This window comes from Arachis ipaensis, chromosome B5 (assembly GCF_059453495.1).
Source record: "Arachis ipaensis isolate K30076 ecotype BB chromosome B5, ASM5945349v1, whole genome shotgun sequence".
Taxonomy (NCBI): Eukaryota; Viridiplantae; Streptophyta; class Magnoliopsida; order Fabales; family Fabaceae; genus Arachis; species Arachis ipaensis.
In genome coordinates this window covers 63,281,467-63,292,994 of record NC_142440.1, presented here as the reverse complement: position 1 = coordinate 63,292,994, position 11,528 = coordinate 63,281,467, and positions in this window count along the sequence as shown.

Sequence of the window (11,528 nt, the reverse complement as noted above, 5' to 3'; positions counted from 1 at the left end):
ACCTCCAATCTATGACTCAAGTGATGAGGAAGACATAGAAGACTTTGACCAGGATACAGATACAATTGAAGACCTTTTCAAGGAAGTGGAAGAATTCACAGAAGAGCACAAGGAAATGGAACTTGCAGAACCACCAAAAACACCTATCCCAAGGCCATTACCACCTAATACAAGCTTCAAGTGGGTACAATCCTTAACTTATAATTTTACTTATTCACTTGAATATGGTTTGCTTGAAACAGATGGCCAACTTAGAGCTCTCTGCGGCTTTAAGAGTAAGAGGGAATTGGCTCGTACTCAGAGCTGGTGCACCAGGTTCAATAAGGTTCCACGCTTCACCTCGAAGTACACAGATTGGTATCATGCTCAATTGCATGGATCACGGAGAACGTTTGGTCACCACGGTGAGATTCTACTTTTTAACCCGCCCGAATGGAAACTTACAAATCAAAACGGAGGCGGATCTAAAAACACAGCTTGGGATCATGGACTATATTCTGACATTCGTCATCACGGGAGGCTGAATATCTGTTTGAAGCTACTCAGAAGCTTTACATGCCTAGTTTGGGACCCCGGAGGCTATTGGCATTCAAAGCACTGGTGGAAATTTTTGGACGAATTTAAACATAAGCCACCATAACAGGATACTCTTCCAATGTCCAACTTAAGAACTTTAACTAAAAGTGCTAGGTGGGAGACAACCCACCATGGTATGGTCGCTTCTTTCTCAATCTATTTCTTGTTTATTGTTTTCAATTTACCCTTTTTTTATTTTAACATTAACCTGGAATCAAGCATAGCATTCATGTTAATCACTGCATCCTGCATTTTTCAGTTAAAAAAAAAAGGGATTGCATGATGCGACCGCATGCCCCATGCGATCGTGTCATATCGCGAAAAACACCACCCATGCGACCGCGTGACCCACGCAGCCGCGTGATATATATATCGGCGTAAGGATCCAACGAACAGAAAGTTGAGCTGGAATCGTGCGGGTCTTGTGCGTTTCGCACAAATTGCTCCACGCGATCGCATGCCCCATGCGATCGCGTCACTTACCCAATACCAATCCCACGCGACCGCGTGAGCGACGCGATCGGGTCGCATGGATTGCATATCACCCCCAAAAAGGAGACAGAGAGTTGCGCTGAAACGGCGCTGGAGTCGTGCGTTTAGCACGAATTCCAGCGACGCGATCGCGCGACCCAGGCGATCGCGTCTCCCCCATTTTCACCCCAACCACGCGATCGCGTGCTCCACGCGGCCGCGTGGATTCGAAAATATAACCCCCCCAGCCACGCGAACCCTATCAGTCGCGCAACCCCCCCCCCCTTCACCCCCAACCCTCTTCTCCTTCTCTATTCTTCTTCCCCCTGCCACCGCCAGCCAACCACCACGCCACTACCCCGACGCCGCCGCCGCCCAGACGTCGTCGCCGTACCACCCCCTCCCCTTCTCTCTTCTTCCTTCTTCCTCTCTCCTCCCCTCTCCACCACAACCACCTCCGCGAGCACCGCCCAGCCACCGCCGGCCATCCAGCCGCGCCCCCCTCTCCGCCACCCACCCCCTTCAACCAGCAACAACCACCGCTCTCCCTTCCCCTATCCTCTTCCTCTCTCACTAACCCTAATACCTCCCTCCGCCACTGCCCCCTCAGCCGCCACCGCGACGCCGTGCACCACCACCGCGCCGGACGCCGCCGCAGCCATCTTCTTCCCTGTTCCACCCCTTCCACTTACCAGGTTCCGCAACACGCAACCCTTTTTTATCCGTTCGTCACTTTTCTGTATTTTTTATTCCGTTTATGTTCATGATTAGGATAGCTAGACTTGCATGTTGTAGTGGATTTTTTGGATGTTAGGTAGCTTAGGCTGTGGTTAGTGGATCTAGGTCTGTTTACTTGCACTGTTCTTACTTCTGTTTTATCCTATGTGCACATCTGTTGCTGCTATAATTATGATTCATATGCTGCTTTCTTGTATGTTGCTGCTGTTTACATTGAGTTTTTATGTTTATTTTATATCTATGTACATACAGCTTGATTTCTTTTAATTCATATGAACTGATATGATTGCTGTTTATTTTCCGGAACAATCCAATTTTAGCCGAAATGCTGCCCAAATTTTTTGAAAATTGTTTTCATTCTTGTTTTGGTTTGGCAACTCTGTTTTACTCTGCTTCCCCCAAACCATTTCATGAATGCTAGGGCCACCATCTTATCCTCTTTGATTTCCTAGTTCATAACCTGCATTTGTGATTCACTGATTCCAATTTCTGATTTCTTTATTTCTATTCGAATCAGCATCACCCTGTTTTCTTTATTCGATTATGAGTACTTCCATTCTTACATGTGAATCGTTGTTATATGGAATTTTTTTTCTATGCCACTTACTTTCTTAACTCACTAATTTCTTTTTACCATACTAACCCTCTTAATCTCTTTTCTGATTACTTTCACTTCCTCTAACTTTCTCACTATGGCATATTGATTTTTTTCTTTCCATTTAACATAATTCAATCACATTTCAATTACTCATTTTCCTTATTCTATTTCTCCCTTACCGCTTTGAGTTTCCTTTGTTTAAATTGCCTATTTGCTTTCCTATTTTATCCATTTTTTGGTTTTCTGTTTTTCAGGATGTCTGCCTCACAAAGGAAAGGCAAAGGCAAGGCTACTGGCAAGCGCAAGAGAGGAGATTCCTCCCAGTCCATTATTGCTCTAATGCACGATTCCTCATGGCGGGAGAAGAACTTCACACAGCAGGAAAAAGCTGACCAGCTGCTCCCTTCGACTGATCCTATAAAATTTGCAAACCGGTACTGTGAGCTGAAGTACCCGACTTTTGCAAACTCCAGAAATCTATACCTGGAACGTACCTTGAAGATTCCAGAAGCCCTCCAGCAATACACCACTGAGCAAATCAAGCAAAGGGGCTGGTTCTTTCTGGAGAGACCACTGACAGAGGTCAATGCATCTTGGGTAGGGGAATTCTATTGCAACTACTACCTTACTATCCTAGATGCAGTGAACCTGAGGGGAAAGCAAATTCTGGTCACTGAGGAGGCCATAGAGACCATTCTCCAGCTCCCAGCCAAGTCCGATCAGCCAGATGGTTATGCACAGGCTGAGGAGGACATGGGCCAGATGCGGTTTGATTGGGATGCTGTGAAGGCACGGATAGCTCTTGACCCTGCTGTTCCTTGGGAGATGGGTCAGGACACCACTATGCCTAGAGGGATCAAGAGAGTGTACTTGAATGATAAGGCTCAGCTATGGCATTAGATCTTAAGCAACTATGTGATGCCGAGTACCCATGAGACTGAGATCCCAGCTGCCATGATCACCCTCCTCTGGTGTGTGCTGGAGGGTAAGGACATGTACTTGCCTCATTTTATCCGGCATTTTATGGCCAGGGTCCACGTCCGAGGCACCCTCCCCTTTCCTTATCTGGTTACACGGCTAGGCCGTCAGGCTGATGTGCCTTGGGAGGATGCTGATGAGCGACCACCAGCAGCGGACTGCAGGAAGATCATCCCTCACAGCAGGAACTTCCTTGCTTTGGGCTACAGACCACCATCTGTCACTGCTACTGATGAGACAGCCCCTCCGTCTGCTGGACCCTTTTCATCCACAGCTGCCCCAGCTGCCCCTGCTGCCACCACTGCACCTCCACCCGCCTCTGAGCCGGTTTATTGCCTCGTGCACCGTCTATTCCGCCAGCTTGATCAGATGGAGCGCCATAACAGGCGCCGGTATGAGAGATTGGAGCGCCGCAGCAGGCGACGCTATTTCCATCTGAAGCTAATGATCAGACAGGGCGCCGACATTCCCTCCGAGCCTGACACACCATCAGAGCCATCAGAGGAGGAGGAGGATGAGCACGAGGAGGAGCCTCATTCCCAGGCGGAGACTCGTCAGTAGGCAGGCATAGAGTACGCTACACCACAGCAGGAGGCCCCACATCAGCTTGAGGCTGCAGATCCGGAGATCCCGATCCAGTCAGTCCCCCCTCTACAGCAGCCAAACTCTCAGCCCACCACCGCCACAGAGACCCCAGCTACCATCCCTACCAGTGATGACACTCCTTCACACCCGGCTTGATTGAGCATCGGGGACGATGCTTCATTTTAAGTGTGGGGAGGTCGCCATCTCTGGCATTTATTTTGGTGAACTACTACATACTTTTTCTTTTATTTTGGATATTTTTCTGTATTTTTCTCTTTTTCTTTTATTGTTATTTTCTGAGTACTTATACATTGCTACTTGTGTATTTTACTCTATTTTCTGCATTTTGCATTTTTTTTTTGTTCACATTTTAGTTATTTAGTTTAGTTTGCAATTCTAACTTCTTAGTGGATCAATTAGTATAGTTTACCCTTTTTACATAAGATAGCTTAGTTATAGCTTAGTTTAAATTGACAAATATAAAAAAGAGTAAGCTAGGAACTTGAACATAATAGATTTAGATCCATAAAACCTTGTATATATAGCATTACATGATGTAGTTAAACTGACAACATTTCATCAAGGAGAAACATTAAAACTTCAAAGGCTACCCTAAATTACTTTTTAAGAGAATAATGAGAATTTTTAACTAAACCTGCATGACATACATAAGTGATAAATGATTTTTCAGCTAGAGAACACATAGTCTGTGAGTTTTGAGCTTAACTATATGGTTACATTCAAACTATAATTTTTATCCCTGTGTGTTCCAACCTTCTTTCTTATTCTGGTGTTCTTTACTTTGTTTTAGTCTATATGTCCGATTATAAAATATAGGTACATCTCAAAATAATGATTGAGGCCATCATTTGATTTTAGCTCACTTATCCCAAATTAGCCTACCTTTTACATCACCTTTGTTAGCCCCCTTTGAGCTTTTCATAAAAAAACCCCTTATTCTATTTTTAGCCAAATTACTAGCCTTAAGCAGAAAAACAAAAGAAAATCCCAAGTGAATCCTTGGTTAGCTTAAGATAGAAAATTATAAATAGAGTAAAATGTGGGAAACTTATTGGGAACATAGTTGATAAAGACAAAAGGTAGAAAAAAAATTAAAAAGAATAAAGCAACTCAAAATTTTGGGAAGCAGGCTCATGAAAATTCAAATTAATTAAAATCACCATGTGTATTCAAAAAAAAAAGAGTTAGTTTTCAAGCATGTAAATAAGGGGATACAAAAAAGAACTCCCCGATGCAAAATAAAAAGCAATGCACATGGGATAAAAACAAGAATTGAAACATGAGCATGTGACATCAAAAGCAAGAAAATAGGGAAAATAGGTAAAGAAGCATTGTTTTACTAAGTATGTATGTTAGGTGAGATCTTAGTCTAATTAAGGATTCACTTATTAGCTCACTTAGCCTTATACATATATCCTTACCCTTTGCCTTGACCCCATTACAACCTTAATTAAAGACCTCATGAGTTTTGGTATGACTATGTTCTATAATTGTTGATTGGTTAGACGAAAAACAAAGTTATAGAAAGGAAGAATAAAGAGAAGAATAGAGTGATTAACCCAATAAACACTGAGTGATTAAAGAGAAAACACAAAATCCAGTGAGGGTTCAAAAGCTCATTAACATTTATCTCTGATTGTCTTGCAAGTTTTTTTTCTCATCTCATTTGCAAAAACATGCTTTATTATTTGAGGGTTAGCTATATATATATATATATATATATATATGTGTGAAATAATTTGACTACATGTAGGCTTTATGTATGAGTGGATGAATTAGAATTGCATGACTCATTAGGTAGATGCATTTAGCATAGGTTGTATTTCATAACATTCCATCACTTTAAACCTTAATTATTTACCTTGGATTTAGCATGAGGACATGCTAGTGTTTAAGTGTGGGGAGGTTGATAAACCCATATTTCATGAGTTCTTTTGTGCTTAGTTTGAGTAATTTATACAATCCTTCACCTACTTATTCACATTAATTGAATGGTTTTACTTTCCCTTCCTTATTATGTCATATTGTGAAAAACATGTTTCCTAAGCTTTAAAAATTAATTATTTTAATTACCTTTATTTCCATTCGATGCCGTGATTACTGTGTTGAGTAGTTTCAGATTTTCTAAGGCAGAATGACTTAAAGGATGGAAAAGGAAACATACAAAAATGGAAGGAGAAAGCAAAACGGAGCTTTGAAGGAAACTGGTATTCACGCGATCGCATGGATGACGCGATCGCGTGCCAAGCACGAATCAGCAACGACGCGGCCGCACAACTGACGCGACCGCGCGCCTTAAGCAAAACGCACATGACGCGGTCGCATGACTGACGCGACCGCGTGGCAAGGAAAAGCTCCAAATGACGCGACCGCGTGACCCACGCGGACGCGTGACAGAGGCCACGTATCAGAATTTACAGAATACGCCCCCAGCGAATTCTGAAGCCCTTTTTGGCCCAGATCTAAGTACAGACAGCATAGACCAGAGGTTATAAAGTGTGGGAATGCACCCATTCAAAGAAAGCTCGCATAATTTTAGTTTTCAATGATTTAGATTTAGTTGAGAGGGAGATCTTCTCCTCTCTCTCTCTTAGGATTTAGGATTTCTTCTTGTTTTAAGAGTGACTCTCAATCTAGGTTTTATATTTCTTTGTTTTAAACTTCCCATTCACTTTATTTATGTATTTCAGTATCTGAGTTGGCTATTTACCTTTATAATTGGATCTATGAATTTCTTTCATGTTGCAGACTGTTATTTGAATTAATGATAATTGAGGTATTTTCAGTTTATGATTGTTCTCTTTGATTTAAGTTACCATTGCTTCCCATCTAAGGATATTTTTATTATTTTATCAATTTTACTTTTTCCCCTTTTGGTTCTGGTTAAGAATTCAGTAACTCAATAGTTATTAATCTCAATATAATTGATAATCGTTATCTAGCTAATTGAGTTGAACTTAAGTAATCCCAACCTTTTCTTAGGAAATAAATAGGATTCAAAGGTCAATTTAATTAGTCCCTTGACTTTTCTTTACCCTAGTAAAGGTTGACCAAGTGGAGTTTAGATTCAACTTTCATTCTAGTAGAGAGAGAGATAACTACGTTGGACCTCCAACTTCTCTTACCTTGCCAAAAGTCTGCTTTACAGTATTTATTTATTTTAATTGCCATTTGCTTTACTTGTCATTTAAATTACTTGCTTCTCATCTTCTAAACCCCGACTACAACCTTTATAGCCAATAATAAGAACATACTTCCTCGCAGTTCCTTGAGAAGACGACCCGAGGTTTGAATACTCGGTTAACAATTTTTAAAGAGGTTTGTTACTTATGACACCCAAAACGTTTGTACGAGGGATTTTTGTCGGTTTAGAGACTATATCTACAATGCAACTGTTTCTATGAATCTCTTTACTAGTAAAAAATCCTAACATCAGTGGCCTCTGTCACGCGTCCGCGTGGGTCACGCTGTCGCGTCATTCGGAGCATTTCCTTGCCACGCGGTCGCGTCAGTCACGCGTCCGCGTCATATGCGTTCTACTTAAGGCGCGTGGTCGCGTCAGTCATGCGGCTGCGTCGCTGCTTCTTCGCTTCTAGCACGCGATCGCGTCGTCCATGCGATCGCGTGGATGCCAGTTTCTTCAAAACTCCGTTTCGCACTTTCCTTCCATTTTTGTACGTTTCCTTTTCCATCCTTTAAGTCATTCTGCCTTAGAAAATCTGAAATTACTCAACACACTAATCACGGCATCTAATGGAAGTAAAGGTAATTAAAATAATTAATATTAGAGCTTAGAAAACATGTTTTTCACATACATCACATAATAAGGAAGGGAAAGTAAAACCATGCAATTAATATGAAGAAGTAGGTGAAGGATTGAATAAATCACTCAAGCTAAGCACAAAATAACTCATGAAATATGGGTTTATCAACCTCCCCACACTTAAACAATAGCATGTCCTCATGCTAAATCCAAGGTAAAGAATAATGTAAGGTTAAAGTGGTGGAATGTTATGCAATGCAACCTATTCTAAATGCATCTACCTAAATGAGTCATGCAATTCCAATTTATCCACTCATATATAAAGCTTACATGTAGTCAAATTAATTCACATTCTCAAGGAGTCATATATATATATATATATAGCCGACCCTTAAATAATAAAGCATTTTAGCAAATGAGATGGGAAATAAAAATATTGTACAAACTTGCAAAACAATTAGTAAATTAAGCACAGATATATGTTGATGAGTTATTGAACCCTCACTGGATTTTGTGTTTACCCTCTAGTCACTCAGTGTTTATTGGGTTTATTCACTCTACTTTTCTTTTTATTCTTACTTTCTATAACTTTGTTCTTCATCTAACCAATCAACAATTATAGAGTACAGTCATACCAAAAGTCATGAGGTCTTTAATTAAGGTTGTAATGGGGCCAAGGTAAAGGTAAGGATATATGTATAAGGCTAAGTCAGCTAATAAGTGAATCCTTAATTAGACTAAGATCTCACCTAACATACATATTTAGTAGAACAAAACTTCTTTACCAATTTTCCCATATTATCCCACTTGTTGTTACATGCTCATGTTTCAATTTTATTCTTATCCCATGTGCATTGCTTTTATTTTGCATTGAGGAATTCTTTTGTATCCCCTTTTATTGAATGCTGAAAAATAACTTTTTTTTTAATGCACATGGTAATTGAATCACTTTGATTTCTCATGAGCATGCTTCCCAAATTTTATTTTATTTCTTTTTAACTTTTCTACCTTTTGTTTCTATCATCCATGTTCCCAATAGGTTTCCCACATTTTAATCTATTCATAATTTTCTATCTTAAGCTAACCAAGGATTCAACTTGGGATTTTATTTTGTTTTTCTGCTTAAGGCTAGTAGTGTGGCTAAATAGAATAAAAGGGATTTTAAAGGCTCAAGGGGGCTAACAAGGGTGATGTGAAAGGTAGGTTATTTTGGGGTAAGTGAGCTAAAGTCAAATGATGGCCTCAATCATTCTTTTGGTATGTATCTATATTCTATATTCTATATTCTATAATTGGACATATAGATTAAAGCAAAGTAAAGAACATCAGAATAAAAAGAAGCAAAACACACAGGAATGAAATTATGGTTTGAATGCAACCATACAATTAAGCTCAAAACTTACAGGCTGTGTGTTCTCTAACTCAAGCATCATATATCATTCACATATGTTATGTAGGTTTAGTTAAAAATTCCCATTATTCTCATAAAAAAATTATTTAGGGTAGCCTTTAAAGTTTTAATGTTCCTCCTTGATGAAATGTTGTCAACTTAAATATATGATGTAATGCTATATATACAAGGTTTATGGATTTAAATCTGTTATGTTCAATTTCCTAGCTTACTTCCTTTTTATATTTTTCAATTTAAACTATGCTATCTTATGCTAAAAAGGGTAAACTATACTAATTAATCCACTAATAAGTCAGAATTGCAAACTAAACTAAATAACTAAAAATGCAAAATGCAAAAATAGAGTAAAAATACATAAAAGCAGCAATGTATAAGTACTTAGAAAATAACAGTAAAAAGAAAAATACAGAAAAATATCCAAAATAAAAGAAAAAAAAGAGATGTAGTGGTTCACCAAAATAAAACGCCAGAGATGGCGACCTCCCCACACTTAAAATGAAGCATCGTCCCTGATGCTCAGTCAAGTCGGGTGTGAAGGGGTGTCATCACTGGTAGGGATAGTAGCAGGAGGCTCTGTGGTGGTGGTGGGCTGAGGGTCTGGCTGCTGTAGAGGCGGTGCTGATTGGATCGGAATCTCCGGATCTGCAGCCTCGATCTGATGCGTAACCTCCTGATGTGGGGCAGCCTGCTCTGTGCCTGCCTGCGGATGGGTCTCCTCCTGGAAGTGAGTCTCCTCCTCGTGCTCATCCTCCTCCTCCTCTGATGGCTCTGATGGTGTGTCGGGCTCGGAGGGGATGTCACCACCCTGTCGGATCATCAGCTTCAGATGTGAATAGTGTCGCTGGCTGCGACGCTCCAATCTCTCATACCGGCGCCGGTTACGGTGCTCCATCTGATCAAGCTGTCAGAATAGGCGGTGCACGAGGCGGTATACGAGCTCAGAGGCAGGTGGAGGTGCAGTGGTGGCAGCAGGGGCAGTAGGGGCAGCCGTGGATGAAGAGGGTCCAGCAGACGGTGGGGCTGTCTCATCAGTAGCAGTGAAGGGTGGTGATCTATGGCCCAAAGCCAGGAAGTTCCTGCTGTGAGGAATGATCTCCCTGCAGTCCGCCGCTGGTGGTCTCTCATCGGCATCCTCCCATGGCACGTCAACTCGACGGCCTAACTGTGTAACCAGATACGGAAAAGGGAGGGTGCCTCGGACGTGGACCCTGGCCATATAATGCCGGATAAAGCGTGGTAGATAAAGGTCCTTACCCTCCATCACACACCATAGGAGGGTGATCATAGCAGCTGGGATCTCCGTCTCGTGAGTACTCGGCATCACATAGTTGCTCAAGATCTGGTGCCATAACCGAGCCTCATCATTTAAGTACGCCCTCTTGATCCCTCTAGGCATGGTGGTGTCCTGACCCATCTCCCAAGGAACAGTCAGGTCAAGAGCTATTCGTGCCTTTACAGCATCCCAAACAAACTGCATCAGGCGCATGTCCTCCTCAGCCTTTGTATAACCATCAGGCTGATCGGACTTGGCTGGGAGCCGGAGAATGTCCTCTATAGCTTCCTCAGTGACCAGAATCTGCTTTCCTCTCAGGTTCACTGCATCGAGGGTGGTGATGTAGTAGTTGCAGTAGAATTCCCGGACCCAAGATGCATTGACCTCTGTCAGTGCTCTCTCCAGAAAGAACCAGCCTCTTTGCTTGATTTGCTCAGTGGTGTACTGCTGGAGTGCTTCTGGAATCCTCAGAGTTCTCTCTAGGTATAGATTCCTGGAGTTTGCAAATGCCGGATACTTCAGCTCACAGTACCGGTTTGCAAATTTTATTGAATCATTTGCAGGGAGCAGCTGGTCAGCTTTTTCCTGCTGTGTAAAGTTCTTCTCCCGCCATGAGGAATCATGCATGAGGGCAATAATAGACTGGGAGGAATCTCCTCTCTTACGCTTGCCAGTAGCCTTGCCTTTTCCTTTCCTCTGTGAGGCAGACATCCTGAAAAATGGAAAACCAGGATATGGATAAAAATAGGGAAGCAAATAGGCAATTAAACAAAGAAAACTCAAAGCGGCAAAGGAGAATTGGAAATAGGTAAATGAGTTAAGTAATTGTGTATTAAGGATTGTATAGTAGTTTAAAAATTTGAAAGGAAGAATTTACAATCCAAAATGTATCAGAATCCAAGTTATATAGAGAAGTTTTCAGAATGCCATGGTTAGAAAGTTAGAGGAAAGTGAAAAATCAGAAAAGATATTTTAAAAGGTTAGTATGGTTAGAATTTGAAAGAGGAGTTAGTAAATTAAAATTAGTGAAGCAGTAAAATGTGGGTTAAAGTAAGTGGCATAAAGAAAATATTCCATGTAACAAGGATTCACAGGTAGGAACTATAGTGACTCA